Source organism: Nicotiana tabacum, chromosome 14 (genome assembly GCF_000715075.1).
Source record: "Nicotiana tabacum cultivar K326 chromosome 14, ASM71507v2, whole genome shotgun sequence".
Lineage (NCBI taxonomy): Eukaryota > Viridiplantae > Streptophyta > Magnoliopsida > Solanales > Solanaceae > Nicotiana > Nicotiana tabacum.
The window spans coordinates 87,507,827-87,524,425 of NC_134093.1; positions in this window are offsets into that span (position 1 = coordinate 87,507,827).

A 16,599-nucleotide genomic window follows, 5' to 3' on the forward strand; every position below is an offset into this window, starting at 1 on the left:
TACGATGTGTCTTGTGAGGTATTTATAGATCACTGGAGATTACAACACTTGTTTAAGCAAAACTATCTAAACTTGAGGTAGCGGAGGTGGTTGGAGCTGTTAAAAGACTATGATATCACCATTTTGTATCATCTCGGTAAGGCCAATGTGGTGGCTGATGCCTTGAGCAGAAAGGCTGTTAGCATGGGTAGCCTTGCATATATTCCAGTTGGTGTGAGACCGCTAGCATCAGATGTTCAGGCTTTGGCCAATCAGTTCGTAAGGTTAGATATTTCAGAGCCTAGTCAGGTTCTAGCTTGCGTGGTTTATTGGTCGTGTTTGTATGAGTGCATCAGAGAGCATCAATATGATGACCGCCATTTGCTTACCCTTAAGGACACGGTGCATCATGGTGATGCCAAAAAGGTTTCTATTGGAGATTATGGGGTGCTGCGGATGCAAAGTTAAATTTGTGTGCCAAATGTGGATGGGTTGCATGAGTTGATTCTTGAATAGGCCCACAGTTTGCGGTATTTCATTCATCCGAGTGCCGCCAAGATGTATCAGGACTTGAGGCAACACTATTGGCGGAGAAGAATGAAAAAAGATATAGTAGAGTATGTGGCTCAGTGCTTAAACTATTAGCAGGTGAAGTATGAGCATCAAAGGCCATGCAGTTTGCTTCTGAGACTTGAGATTCCTGAGTGGAAATGGGAGCATATTACCATGGACTTTGTTGTTGGACTCCCATGGACTTTGAAGAAATTGATGCAGTTTGGGTGATTGTGGATCGGTTGACTAAGTCCGCACATTTTATTCCGGTTGTGACTACTTATTCTTCAGAGCGGTTGGCTGAGAGATATATCCGCGAGATTGTTCGTCTTCACGGTATGTCGGTGTCTATTATTTTTGATTGGGGCACGCAGTTCACATCACAGTTTTGGAGAGCAGTGTAGTGAGAGTTAGACACATGGGTTGAGTTAAGTACATCATTCCATCCCTGACGGACGGATAGTCCAAGAGTATCATTCAGATTTTGGAGGATATGCTACGCGCTTGTGTTACAGATTTCGGTAGTTCTTAGTATCAGTTTCTACCTCTTGCTGAGCTTGCCAACAACAATAACTACCAATCGTGTTTTCATATTGATTCTTATGAGGCTTTATATGGGAGGTGGTGTGGATCTCTAGTTGGTTGGTTTGAGCCGGGGGAGGCTAGGTTGTTGGGCACTGATCTGGTTTGGGATGTCTTGAAAAAGGTCAAGTTGATTTAGGATCGGCTTCGCACAACATCGTCTAGATAGAAGATTTATGCTGATCGGAAGGTTCATGATATTGCATATATGGTGGGAGAGAAGGTATTGCTCAGAGTATCGCCCATGAAGAGTGAAGTGAGATACGAGAAGAAGGGCAAGTTGAGCCCTCAGTATATTGTCTCTTTTGAGCTGCATGAGAGGATTGGAGAGTTGGACTACAAGCTTGCATTTCCACCTAGTCTATCGGGTGTTCACCCAGTATTTCATGTTTCCATGCTCCAGAAGTATTATGGTGATCTGTCTCATGTTTTGGACTTTAGCACGATTCAGTTAGACGGAGATTGGGCTTATGATGTGGAGCCGGTGACCATTTTGGATCAGTACGTTCGAAAGTTGAGATAAAAATATATAGCTTCAGTGAAAGTTTAGTGGAGAGGCCAGCCAGTTGAGGAGGCTATTTGGTAGACCGAGCGTGAGATACAAAGCATCTATCCACACCTATTTGAGACTCCAGGTATGATTCTAGACCCGTTCGAGGACGATTTGTTTAAGAGGGGGAGAATATAACGACTTGGCTGATCATTTTGAGTATTGTAGCCCCATTCCCCCATTTATTACTTATTCTATGTTCATTTGTGGTTATGTGACTTGTCGGGGTGGTTGGTTTTGTTCCAGGGATTTTTCGAAATAAATTAGGACACAGTCCCATGTTTGGAATCTTAAGTTGAAAGAGTTGACCAGATGTTGACTTATGTATAAACGACTTTGGAATGGAGTTTTGATGGTTTTGATATTTTCTTATGGTGATTTTTGACTTAGGCATATATCCGGATTTAGATTCAGAGGCCCGTAGGTCGTTTTGGCTTGAATTGGTGAAAGTTGGAAAGTTAAAGGTTTGGAAGGTTGAGATGTTTGGCCGAATGTTTGACTTTGTTGATACCAGGCTCAGATTTTGGTTCCGGGAGGTTGAGTAGGTCTGTTGTGTTATTTTACTTGTATGAAAAATTTGAGGTCAATCGGAGTTGGTTTGATAGGTTTCGGCATTGGTTTTAGAAGTTGGAAATTCATTAGTTTCTTTAGGCTTGAATTGGGGTGCGATTCGTGTTTTTGATGTTGTTTGATGTGATTTGAGGCTTCAAATAAGTTTGTATCGTATTTTAGGACGTGTTGGTATGTTTGATTGAGTTTTGTAGTTAAAGAATTTCTGTTGGCTTCAGTTCCGGTGTAATCGCACTTGCCAGGTTTTGGCTGCATGTGGAGAGCCGCAGAAGCGCCCAGGAAGGCACAAATGGGGAATTTGGCTGGGCTTGGAAGGGGGCGCAAATGTAAGGCACTTTCCGCATCTGCGAGGCTCGCATGTGGGAAGAGGTTGCCGCAGAAGCTGATTTTGGGCAGAAGAGGTGGAGTCGCAGAAGCGAATTTGTCTCTGCAGGTGCGGGCGTGCATTATTACACGCTGCAGTAGGCCTTATTGGCTTATTTATTATTGTGGATCGAGCAGCATGCGCCAACAGGCCTTATAGGCTTTATATTAGCGCTTGGGCAGGATCTGCCCTGCAGAAGTTTGACACACCAGCAATGAGCGCAGGCACAGTGATATCTACACGTGCTTTGGTGAGGGGCATTGATGCCAGGCACCCGTACAGTGCTGAGTGATTTTGTATGTGATGAGTGGGATTTGAGGTAGACAGATTGAGTAGTCTGAGAGTGTGAGTATTTGGGAATATCACTGTGATAACATCCATTTGGCTTGCATATTGACATATAAGCACATAAATGTACCATTCCTCATGTTAGCTATTCTTGACATGTTCTTATCAGTGTTGGTCTTTAATTGTGAACTTGAAAGCATGTCTAAATTTCTGTACCACGAATGAGCTAAATATGGAAGTTTCTTGAGTTATTTATTGCCATTGTCATTATCTTACCTGGGTTGTCATTATATTTGTTCTGACTGTAACCTTCTAAGCCTGTCACTGCTTTCATCCCAAGGTTAGTTATGTTACATATTGAGTACATTGGGCCGGCTGTACTCATACTACACTCTACACTTCGCGAGCAGATCCAGGTACATCTGGACACGTTGATTGCTAGATAGGTGCCAATTCTTGCTTGGAGATTTGAAGGTAGCTGCTATGACGTCCACAGACCTTGACTCTCTTCCCTCTTATATTTTGCAGTACCGTTCTATTATTCAGATAGTTGTACTAGAGTTGTTGTTTATGTTGATACTTATTAGTTCTCATGTACTTGTTGACACCAAATTTTGGGGTGTTATAGTAGTATTTCAGATGTTATTATCAGATATTTATGAGATTTTCTGTTGTTGAGTTATTAAAACCTGTATTATTCCAAATGCTTAGTTGTTATGTGATTGTCGGCTTGTCTAGCAAGTGTGTTAGGTGTCATCACAACAGGTTGGGGTTTTGGGTCGTGACATTAGGGCGCACCCCACACTTATCATGCTTGCCCTCTTCAGCTAGCTCATTTAGGGAATCTGCTTATCTAGGGCGCACCCCACACTTATCATGTTTGGAATCAGAGTATGCCATCAAGTTATCTCTAGGTGCACCTAGTGTCTACTTTATTTTTGAACACCACCCTTTCTCCCCGCACTCTTAGCATGAACTGCCTTTCCTCAATATCTAATACTGCTCTACCCATAGACAAAAAGGGTCTCCCTAAAATCAGGGGGGCCTCCTTATTCTCTTCCATGTTCACCATAATGAAGTCCATAGGGAACGAAATGTGTCCACCTGAACTAGCACATCTTCCACTATTCCTTCAGGCATGATTGTGGTTTGATCCACCAACTGCAAAGCCACATGTATAGATCTGATTTCTCCAATCTCTCCCTCCAATTTCTTGAAAATAGATAAGGGCATAAGATTAATGGAAGCACCTGAATCACACAAAGATTTTTCAAATTTAGTACTTCCTAAAGAGCAAGGTATAGCAAAACTCCCTGGATCTCCACACTTTTGAGGGAGCTTATTTTGCAGAATAGCACTACAATGCTCTATGAGCTTGATAACCGATGTCTCTTCCACTTTCTGCTTGTTGGACAATATCTCCTTTATGATCTTAGAATATGGTGGCATTTGAGAGAGTACCTTTGTGAAAGGTAGATTAACATGCACCTGCTTGAGTACTTCTAGAAAATGCCCAAATAGTTTGTCCAGCTTCTCTCTTCTTTGCTTCTACGGGAAAGGTAGAGCAGGCATATATTTACTCTCTTCAGTTTCGTCATTGCTTCTTTGTTTGTCTTTCTTACTCCTTATTGGAACTTCAGATTTGTTCTTCTTCTTCAGACCATCCTTTTGCTCTGCCCTCACTTCACTCCTACGATGCTAATCACTTTTCTGCTCCCCCTAAGTCTTAACTTGATTTCCAGTCAACTCACCCTTCTGTGTTACCATCAAGTCCTGCAATACTTTTCCATTCCGCAATGACACTGCATTTATTATTTATTTTGGATTCTTTTTGGTATCCACAAGAAGGGTTCCTGGAGACCTCTCGGATAATAAACTAGCAATCTGCCCCATTTTCCTCTCTAAGTTTCGAATGGCTGCACCATGAGTTTCAAATCTCTCATCTGTCTTAATAATGAAAGCCTTCATTAGATCTTCCATGCTAAACTGATTAGACTGTGGAGGCTAGGATTACTGCCTCTCCTGATTTTGATATCCTAGAACGCCTTGTCCTTAGGGTATCCGATTATTCTGTTTCTATAAGTTCAGACTACCACTTGGTGAACTCCACAAAAAACCTGGGTGCTTCTTCCCCATGCAGTTTAAATTACTACCACTTTGGTAGTTGCCTCTGTCAAAGCTTCCCACAGTATTTACCACTTCATCTGTATCTTAGGCCTGACACTCATGCGTTGGATGGCCCATATCACAAAAGTCAAAAACTAATGATGGCTGGCTCTAGACCTTGGCTAAGGTCAACTTTCTTATCACTTTGGTCATGGTGTCTAGTTTGGCTTGCACTGGAGTGTTAGAGTCTACCTGGTGAACCTCAGCTGATTTTCTTCTGTCATTATGCTGAGGGGGCCATCGGTTAGCATCTTCAGATAGCTCATCAAGAATCGCAACAACCTCCTTAGGGGTTTTCTTCATTAAAGGACCTCCAACTGCATTGCTCAGAGTTCTTTGTGAGGAAGGTGTCAGTACATCCCAAAAACCCTGGAGTTGCACCTACTGTAACGACCCAACTGGTCGTTTTGAGCTTTAGCATTCCATTCGGTTGTTTGAGGCTTTGGGTAGATTTATATTATGTATTATGACTTGCTTGAATGGTTGGTTTAAGATTTCGAGCACTTCGGGATTGATTTGGAAGAATGATTCTTATTTTAGAAGCTTTAAGTTGGAAGAGTTTTCCAAGGTTTGACTTTTTGGTAAACGGACTCGAAATTAGGTTTTGATTGATCCGATAGGTTCACACGATAATTTTGGACTTGTACGTATGTTCGGATTTGGTTTCGGAGGTTGCTAGAAGAATTTCGACAGTATTTGTCGAAAGTTGGCAATTTAAAGAACTTAAGAGTTCATAAGTTTGACCAGGAGTTGACTTTGACATTATTGGACTCCAATTGGTGTTTCGAGACTTTGGATAGGTATATGTAGTTGAATTGAACTTGTGTGCAAAGTTTAGAAATAATCTGAAGTGTTTAAGTATGATTCATACACTCTTTTGAAAGAATGAATCTAACAACTTAAGAGAAATTCTATTCGATTTGAGCCTCGATTCTTTATTATGATGTTTTCGTAGGTGTTTTGAGGCTATAATTTTAAATAATGTTTTTGTACTTGTTGGTATGATTGGATGGGGTCCCAAGGGGCTCCGGTGTATTTTGGATCATCGGTTGAGAAAATAGTTAAGTTAAACATTTGAAGTTTGACCATGATCAATATCAGGTTAGGATGACCACTTTTCGGTGTTTTGAGTGCGCGAGCAGGTTCGTAATGCATTTTATGATTGAAATGTGTATATGGTTTGTTTCCAGGAGATTTAGAATGAGTTTTGGGTGCTACTACGAAGATTTTCTTACTGCTGGTTTTTTTTCTAGTGTAAGTAATTACGAAACTGCCATTTATGTCCCTAAAATTTTCAGATTTCTTTTAAAACTTGAAAACATCATCTCTCCCTCATTTTAAGGCCAAATTGGGTGATTCAAGAGGATATCTTTGGTGTTATATCACAAGGATCATGCTGGACTTATCAAACGTGAGTTTAGGGATCATAAAGGACCTGAGTCGGGTTGGGACAACTTCTGCATTTTTACTTATTTCAAAATTTATTTACTTTTTTCTCACAAGGTTTAGGAGCTTGATTTTGGGCGATATTTGAGGGGATTTTCACTACTTGGATTGGGGTAAGTATTTTTGACTCTGATTTATTATTATTTCATGATTCCAACCTCGACTTTAATGATTTGAGGTCGGAATTGAATAATTTTGGTATGGTTGGACTTGTATCAGAATGGATGTTCGAAATTTGTGAGATTTATCATGTTCTGAGGTGCGTTCCCAGGGTTGACTTTTTGATTTTAGTTAAATATCGAATCTTTATTATCCAAAATTATTTCCTATGACTTTTATTAATGATATTAAGTTATTTTGGCTAGATTCGAGCCGTCCAAACGTGAATTTGCACGGGAATGGCTTATTAGTATATTGATTTAGCTTGTTTGAGGTAAGTATCTTGCCTAACGTTTTGTGGAGAAAACTACCCCTTAGGATTTGGGTTGATTGTACTATTTGAATTATATGGAAGGCATGTACACGAGGTGACGAGTGTGTACACGGACTTATATGTTGTACTTGACCGGTTTGGACTCTTAGGCTTCTTCCATGCATTTAATTGAAGTTGTCATTTCATGTTATATCTTTTATCAAGTTTACTATTATATACTTTAATTGAAGTTGTTACTTCTTTTATTGTCACATGTTTTACCTGCTTTTATTGTCCTTATGTAACTAGATGCACTCTATTATGTTATTTCGCTTACGTGAGCCGTTTAGCTATTCTTGTATTGATGAATCGTTAAGGTTTGGATTCGAAGTGTTGGATATTCGTCGTTGTATTGTGGTTCTTAAATGTTCCGTACGTTTCATCTTATTATGTGTTGATATTTCGTAAATATTGATGTTGAGTTGTTTATGTTAGTAATTTGAAATTGTTGGGATCGGGTTGCATGCCGCAACGGTATATGATATGATATGATATGAATAAATAAGGACGAAATATGATTTGAACAGATGTTGATATGGTGGGATCGGGTTGCACGCTGCAACGTTATTGATATGATATGAAAAAATAAGGATGAAATATGATTTGAACAAATGATGATATGGTGGGAGTTGCGCGCCACAACGGGTTTGATATATTGTAATTGTTTGTGAATGTAGAGTTATCTTCGGTTGTGATTCTCGTTGTACATTCTATATTAGAAGGACTTGTTGGTTGAATCATTATTGTTTTTTCTTAAATCATTTCACTTGTATTTTGATCGTATTTTGTTAATTATTGTTATTCTTTTGTTAGAACGATCGTGACTTCTCATGTGAGTCATGCATTATATGTGATTTGCTGTGTTGCTTTAATGTGTCAACCTGTGTCGCTGTGTTACTTGGTGAATTAATTTTCAAGATGAATTTACTTGCATGGAGACATTATCTCATACTCTATTGAGTTGTTGGTAACATAACAGTTTTAAATAAAAGAATTATTAACATGCATTATTTTACGTGACTTTTAAGATAAAACTCATATCTCACTCGGTGCTTTATTATTTTCTTTAATGGTTATCATACTTCACGTCAATTGATTCTCAAATTAAACTCACTACCCTATTTGATGTTTTACTTTAATTAAAATTGATATCACGCTTTACTTTAACTAATTCTATATTTAATACGTAAACTTATCTGATGTTTTACTTTATTTAAAAATGTTATTTTACTTTACCTTATTGATTTCTAAATTAAACTCACTTGGTACTCTATTTCATATAAATTATACTTTATTTTACTTTACTTGATTCCTACAATAAACTCATTATCTCATTTGACGCTTTACTTTATTCAAGATTATTATTATGCCTTATTGTATTTAAGTAAATCTCTTGAATATTTTTTTGGCATTTGACACAGATACAATGTGTGAGGTAGCACGTGGACTTTGCCGTGCGAAGTGATTGATAATGTGGGAACGAGGTACCATGTGGGCCATATTTGTGATTGTGGCCTATGATTTGTGATCAGAGGGTGTGGTGCCTCAGAGTGATTGTTTTTGTAAATCATGTGTTGGAACGACTTGATTATTTGAATTGTCATTGGTTTCCCCTAATGGATTTCATTCACATTTTAACTATGTTCTAATTTCTTTACCGTTTTATCACATATTGCTTCTTATTGACACTTGTTATTTAATATTACTTACGTTATTAGCCCTACATTGATATTCTTTCCACTGTTAGCTTTATATTTATATGCTCACACAAGTTATTGTCTAGTGGGTGTCTTGACTTACCTCGTCACTACTCCACCGAGATTAGTCTTGATACTTACTGGGTACTGTTGTGGTGTACTCATGATATGCTTCTGCATAATTTTGTCGAGATGTAGGTACTTTGGATCGTGTTGGTTTTTGAGAGTTGTGTCTGAGCTACTGGAGACTTCAAGGTATACATGCTTGATGCTCGCAGGCCTCGGAGTCACCTCCTGATATTATATTTACTATTGTTTATCTTAATTTCAAAGCAGTATTGTACTTATAGATTCTATTGTATTTCAGTAGAGCTTATGACTCTGTACTACCGGTTATGGGGATTATATAACATTTATTCAGTTTTAGTTATGTTATTTCATCTATCAGTTTAATTTTTATTTAGTTAAGTTGGTTATCTCTGTTAGATCTTTTGTAAGTATTACCAAGTCTTAGAGACTAGGTTCCATCACGACAACCTAAGGTGGGATTCTGGAGTTGTGACATCCACAATTCAGTTCCATTATGCTGACATTTTCTGACTATCTCCTTGAACCTCTCCCATGCCTCGAAAACTATTTTTGTATCCTTTTAGTAGAAGTTATGGATATCTCTTCTAAATTTTCTCGTTTTTGCCGATGAGAAGTATTTGTTGAGGAACATTTTAGTCATGTCTTCCCATGTCCTGATCGACCTAGTTGGTAAGATTCGTAGTCAGTTCTACGCATGATTCTTCAGTGGAAAGGAGAATGCTCTCAAATAAACTGCATCTGTTGATACTCCGTTGTACTGAAGGTGTTCATGATTTCCTTAAAATCCGTCAAATGACTGTTTCGATCTTCATTCACCTTGCCTCTGAAGACACCGTTATTTTGGATAGTTTAAAGCAAGCCTTGCTTCAACTCAAAATTATTAGCTGCAATCGGCAGGGGCCTCACACTTGATAGTCCCTGATTGCATATTGTCCTAGCATATTCTCCTAATGATTGACCAGGTCTGGGGACGCATTTTCAAACTTGTCTTCAACTAGGGGTCTATTTAGATTGAACCTTCGACCCTCATCCTCATAGAAAGTCTCATCAGTAGCTCTATGGGCCGCTTCAACTGCTAATCATGCAACTTGCTCTTTCTGTTGTGCTGCCTCTCTACAGTTAGGTCTACCCCATCATTCTCGTTGTTTACCATTTTATATTCAGTCGAAGTCTGACCTAAGAATGATTCATTTGATTCCTTCTCCTTTCTCAACTATCGTAGGTATTTGTCTAATTCCGGGTCATATGATACCGATTCCTTTGAAGAGGATCGAGTCATACACCACCGAACTTAACCTGTTGCCTGCACACATATGAAAGAATCTTGAATAATAGAAAAATAAAAAAATAAAATTGGTTCCTGAATTAGAACCAAAAAATATTGAATACTATTGATTGCTAATCCCCGGCAATGACGCCAAAATTTGACGAGCTTAAAACACAATACAAAATTGATGCTCGCTAGCCAAAGATAGTATAGTAAAATTATCGTCTCCACGGGGATTGGATTTAAATAATGTTCAAGTGATTTCTAGCATAAACGCTATTCAGGACGATTAGCACTTTGATTTGAGTGATTTTAAACTAAAATGAACTATTAAAATTAAAGCAATTAACAATTGATCAAGGAAGACAAGATTTGAGCAACACTGAAAGAATCAATGGGAGAAATAAGGGTCGTGATAGGATAGGTGCAAGATAGATATTCGGGATCTAACTCTAGTTCAATTCACTCTAAAGTTCTAATGATTCTCACGAATTCACTCGATGATTAGTTAAAATGTGTAGCGAAGAGTCCTCTCTTGATTAAATCTTAACTCTACGAGGTGAACTTAATAAAGCACTGTGAAGGTATGCAAGAACACGTTAGTGGACTAGTCTTTAGGAAAACGTCTATTGAATATTCTCCTAACTTGATTTAATCAACAGTTCAACAAACTCTTTCGATTACCTAGAAGAATCACTAATTAAACCAAACAAGATAATGCAAGGATAATTACCCAAAATGTTCATCTTTCGATTAAATAATTCGGTGAACAAAATTGCAATCAATTCAAAGCTCCATAAATGAATTCATGCAAAGAACTAGAGTTAAAATTCACAAATATCAATCAAAATAACATATCCATCAAACCCTAAAGTAAACTACTGCTTAATCATGGAAAAAATCATCACAAATTGTCACGACCCAAAATCCAGCTAGTCATGATGGCACCTAACCCAACCCGCTAGGTAAGCCAAATGATAAACAACACAACTCCATTAGGATAACAAGAGTCAATAAATAAAATATCTGAACTCTCTATACAAAATTCCAAGGATTGGTAGTACAATTTACGAGCTTCTAAAACATAGAATTTACAAAGATGGTACGAAATAAATACATCCTATGTTGAAATATACATAAACAGATTTACAAATCTAAAGCTAACATGAACAAGAGGCAGCAATAACCGGAATGCAGGTACATCTTCAATGCCAGCTCCCACCATATACATTAACATCAGCTCCAAAATCTGCAAGCAAGGTGAAAAAGTGTAGTATGAGTACAACCGACCCCATGTAATCAATAAGTAATAAACCAAACCTTAGGTAGAAAGCAGTGACGAGCTCGAAAAACGGTCGGAGTCTAACACCGATAGCCAAATGACAACTCGTAATAATGTAATGAAGGCAATACAAGAAATAACTCAAATCATTATTAGAAAGCCCAAATCTTTCACCAGAGTCACCAAAATACAATTTTATTAGAAAAACTGTGAATATTTTCAAAACTTTCAACAACAGATAAGACATTTCATGTCAGATAACATGAGAAAAGTACATCTCTATGCCTACCTGTCAATATGCATGTCAAGTCATCAATTATCATATACCATCTAGCATGAGGAATATACATCGCAATGCCTACATGTCAAGTGTACATGACAAATCATGAATGTCACAATACCGTCTAGCATAAGGAAAATGCATCTCTATACCTACATGCCAAGTATGCATGTCAAATGAATGATTTCACGCTGATATTCCCAGGTAGTCTCACCCTCAACATACTCAAGCTGCATGTCTCAACTGACCACTTCATCACACAAACACACACAATCACTCAACACTGTACAGGTGCCTGGCTCATAAGCTCCTCACCAAAGCACGTGCATATACATCACCCTGTTTGCACCCATTGCTGGTATGTCAGACTCCAGAGGGGCAGATCCTGCCCAAGCGCTAATCAAAAGCCCAAAAGGTCTGCTGTGGCGTGCAATACCATCCACAATAATAACAATAGTAATAAAGCCATTATGGCATACTGCGTAGTGTAACCCAATCCACAATAACACTCACAACACGACTCTCTGGCCCACCTCTGTCATCAATCTCTCAAGTCTCAAGGGCTCATAATCTCGTACCACTCAGCCCAAAAAATGATAACATGTGATGTAACAGTGAATTATAAATAGAGACTGAGATATGATATGCAAATGATGAACCATGACTGAGTATATAAGTGCAGTTAAAGCAGATAACTCAAAACAATAGAAATAACCTTATTAGGTCTCAACCGAATAAGCACATAGCCTAAACATAATTTTTGGTATGAATAACAGTTCAATTACTCTAACATGTAGGAATTTCACAGATAAAACAAGACTAGATAGCAACTCAGTACAAAAATCAACCCGGTTCATGTTTACCACAGTGCACTCCCACACGCCCATCACCTAGCATGTGCGTCACCTCAACACAACACAAACAACACATTTCACAGGGATTAATACCCTCAATTCCAAGTTTAGATATGTTACTTACCTCGAACAAGCCAAATCCAATACCGAGTAAGCCAAAAAACTATAGAAATGCCATTTTGTGTGTATCAACCTCCGAAAGACTCGAAACTAGCGAAAAGTAACTCAAACACATCAAATATCGCCTAAGGAACCAATCCCAAATTGTAAAGGTCGAATCTTCACACATTTACTCAAAGTCAACCAAAATGTCAAACCCGTGCCTGCACCTCGGAACCCGACAACACTCACCAAATCCAACAAATCATTCAATTACGAGTCCAACCATACTAATTTAACTCAAATCTGACTCCGCCTCGAAGTTCAAAACTTCTAAAATTTGCTTTGGGAAAGTTTAGACAAAAACCTCCAATTTCTCTTTTGAATTCATAATTCAAATGCCAAAACCAAAGATAAATTCATCAAATATCATCAAAAACTGAGTAAAAAATACTTACCCCAATCCATATGGTGAAAATCCTCTCCAAAATCGCCCAAAACCGAGCTCCAAATCTCAAATTTTGTAAAAAGAACCAAAACCTCGATATATAGTGAGTCTTCCCTGGTAAGTTTGTGGAACCGCATGTGCGGCCCCAATCTTCACTTCTGCGAAAATCACTGATCCCAGACCTCTCGTAGGTACAAGGAAATTCTCCTTGTCTGCGACCATCTCGCATCTGCGTCGTAGCTACCGCTTCTGCACCTTCGTAGAATCTCTACATTTGCAGACTCCTGCCCCCAGCTCCAATTTGCGCTTCTACGCTACAAGTACGGCTTATGCGGCTATGCACTTGCGCCCAAGGCTCTGCAGGTGCAGACACACCAGGTCCCTACCAAACCAACATATCCAAAATGATCCAAAACGATCTGAACCATGTTCGAAACTCACTCAGGCCCCTCGGGACCCCGTCCAAATATACCAACAAGTTCCAAAACATAATACGGACCTACTCGAGGCCTCATATTACATATAACAACTTTGAAGTGGCGAATCACACCTCAAATCAAACTTGAAGAACTTTTGAACTTTCATTTTTCAAAACTCGTGTCGAACCATATCAAATCAACTCGGAATGACCTCAAATTTTGTACACGAGTTTAAAATCACATGACGAACCTATTTCAACTTCGAAACCTCAATTCAAACCCGATATCATTAAAGTTAACTCTCGGTCAAATCTAAGAACTTTCCAAAACTTCAAGTTGCCAATTTTTGCCAATTAGCGCCATAACCTTCTTAAAACATCCAAATGCAAATCCGGGTATATGCCCATGTCCAAAATCACCATTTAAACCTAAAGGAACCATCAAAACTCTGATCAAATGTCAAATACACAAACGTCAAATTTGATCAACTCTCCCAACTTAAAGCTTCTAAAATGAGAATAATTTTTTCAAATCAATCCTGAATTACATGAAAACTAAAACCGATGATTCACACAAGTCATAGAACATCATATGAAACTACTCAAGACTTCAAAATGCTGAACAGAATGCAGATGCTCAAAACGACTGTCTGAGATGTTACCCAAATAAAGTTGAAGAATAAGAAAACGTGAATTCAATCCAAACTCGGGTGATGAGTTGCGGAAAGAATGATGAATCCTTATGCTTTGAGTCTCCAATCTTCCGTAGGTCAAAAGTCCCTTAAAAATGAGTGTTTGGTGTATTTATACCATGTAGGAACGTGTCCAGACGAAACTACCCTTTTCAAGCTGAAACAAGAAAAACACTCTATAAAAATTGCTCAACCACGGTTCATGGTGCGCTGCCTCATATGGTGTGTCTTTGGAGAAGTTTAGAGGTTTGTTTCTGACAGGCCAACTCCAACTTGCACTGCCGCATCGCCCCACGCGATGCAACAATGACTTTTGCTCAGAGTAAATTATTTCTTTCACTTTTTGATATCCAGACTTGGTCCTCGACCCCCGAACGCGATGCCAGTTTACTTCCTTGGGCTTTTGCTGAGACTTCAAAGCTCCAACTTATTCGATTGAGCTCCAAATTATGCTTTTAACTCAGAATCATTTCCTGCAAGATATAAAATACATAATAATCACAAATCACCATTATTTAAGCTTAATCACAAGTAAAGTGCAGTAATTAGAGTGCAAAATATGACTAAAATACGGATTTCTAGCCTACAATCACAGCAGAACAAATTTTATCTCATGCGGAGCCAAATCATTTACCTTTACAGTCGTAGTGTAAGTCGTTATGTGTTCTTGTAGATCCGAAGTACCATCATACTTTGGAATATCTGGCATATTGAATATCTTTAGAAACAACTCGGGGCCGCAATTAGTTCGAATGCTAATTATGTATACTTCTTTGAATCCAACCCCTTCAATACGGGTGGTACCCCTGGGATCTGATCCATCCGAGCGTAGAACTCTTTAGCATTTTGATCCATCCGATCATTCATTTCCCGAACCTTATGAGATCGGTTTTAAAAGGATCATTTGTGTTGTTATTATTTTCGGATCCACTACCTGCATCACCTTCTTGATTATCATTAAATCCAAACTCCTCTCTCGAAGCAATGTTACCAATTCTTTCCATTGTTTGATTTGCAGGCATGCTAGGAGGGGCTCAATTCCTCCATTGGAATTATTAAAGGCAACCGAAAGTGCTTGCTGGAACTCAGTCATTCTCCGGTCCTATCTTGATAGATGATTTATGATTTTCCTTTGCTGCACTCTCAAAACTTTCACCGTTTCGACTACAGGTTCATCCTTCATATCTTCAGGAGTAGGACTCCTCACTCACTGAGGATTTCATTATTCCCGAACCGAAGTTGTCTCATTTCGGTTGTTGCGAGTTTCACTTATTGAATCATCACGTTGATCTCCATCATGGAACATATCCTCACGCTCGTTGTTATTCCCAACATTGAATGAGTTGTTAACATCATTAGTTGCCAAGTAAATTGTCTAAGTGCTCTCGTTTGTCTCATTATTTATCTTGTAATAATTCGACTCTGCCCCTAAAGGTAGCTCCTACTCCTCCTCCTTCTATTTTAAGATATCTTCTTTTACTTTACTAAAGAAAAGTGTCAAAATACGTTAGTTACAAATGAATGGATCAAAGAAATACCACAATTGTCTATGCTCTACGGTGGGCGCCAAATTTGGAGTTTTAAAATATTTGGCCAAATATATAAACCTATTATTGAAAATCTTAGAGATTTTATTTCCGTAAGATGACTGTTATAAAGGGGTAATTTTATAAAAGAGCATAATATTATAAAGATGGTTGTTATTGTTAGTAAAAAGCTGTTATAAAGAGGTAAAATATGATATAAAAACTGAATATAAAAAAAACTTAAGTTTTATAGTAAAATATTGTTATATAGAGCGACAGTTATAGAGAAATCTGACAGTATTTCAAACTCTAGAGTTATTTTGGATAATTTAGTTGTAATAAGATCATGACATTTGAAATGATTAATTTAAATATCTTTTTTTGTTGTTTCCCAACTTTAAAAAAAATCATGATAAGTGAAATGATTGATTTAAATATTTTTTTATATTTTTCACCCTATGTACAAATCTGGATTCGCACCATGTAAAACCTATTAAAATGAAAGCGCTTCATACAATAATTTTTTTCATTCCCAGGACCCAAACCCTTGGTGATTATTTATATCTTTAAATAAAGACACTACTGTACTTATAATAACAAGTATAAGTATCTTTAAGAAGATAATAATAATGAAAGTAATTATATCGTTAATTAGTTCTTTTAAATTATGTATTTACTAGCTATTGTTAAATTAATCCGTAGGTATAAAAGATTTATCAAGATTTAACTCTTAACACTTTGAGAAAAAAGTTGAGTAAATCACAAGAAATAAAATCGGTGCATTTAGGAAATCCATTTAGAGGAATAAAGCACTAACCAAGAGGAGAAAAATACCCTCTCCACATCAAATAAGGATTGTGTATGGAAATACAAAGTTACCAATAAATAAAAAAAAAATGCACTAACACCACCTTAGCGACAGCATGTAAAACCTTCTCCACATCAATAAAGGATTGAGCGTTTTCTATATATAAAAC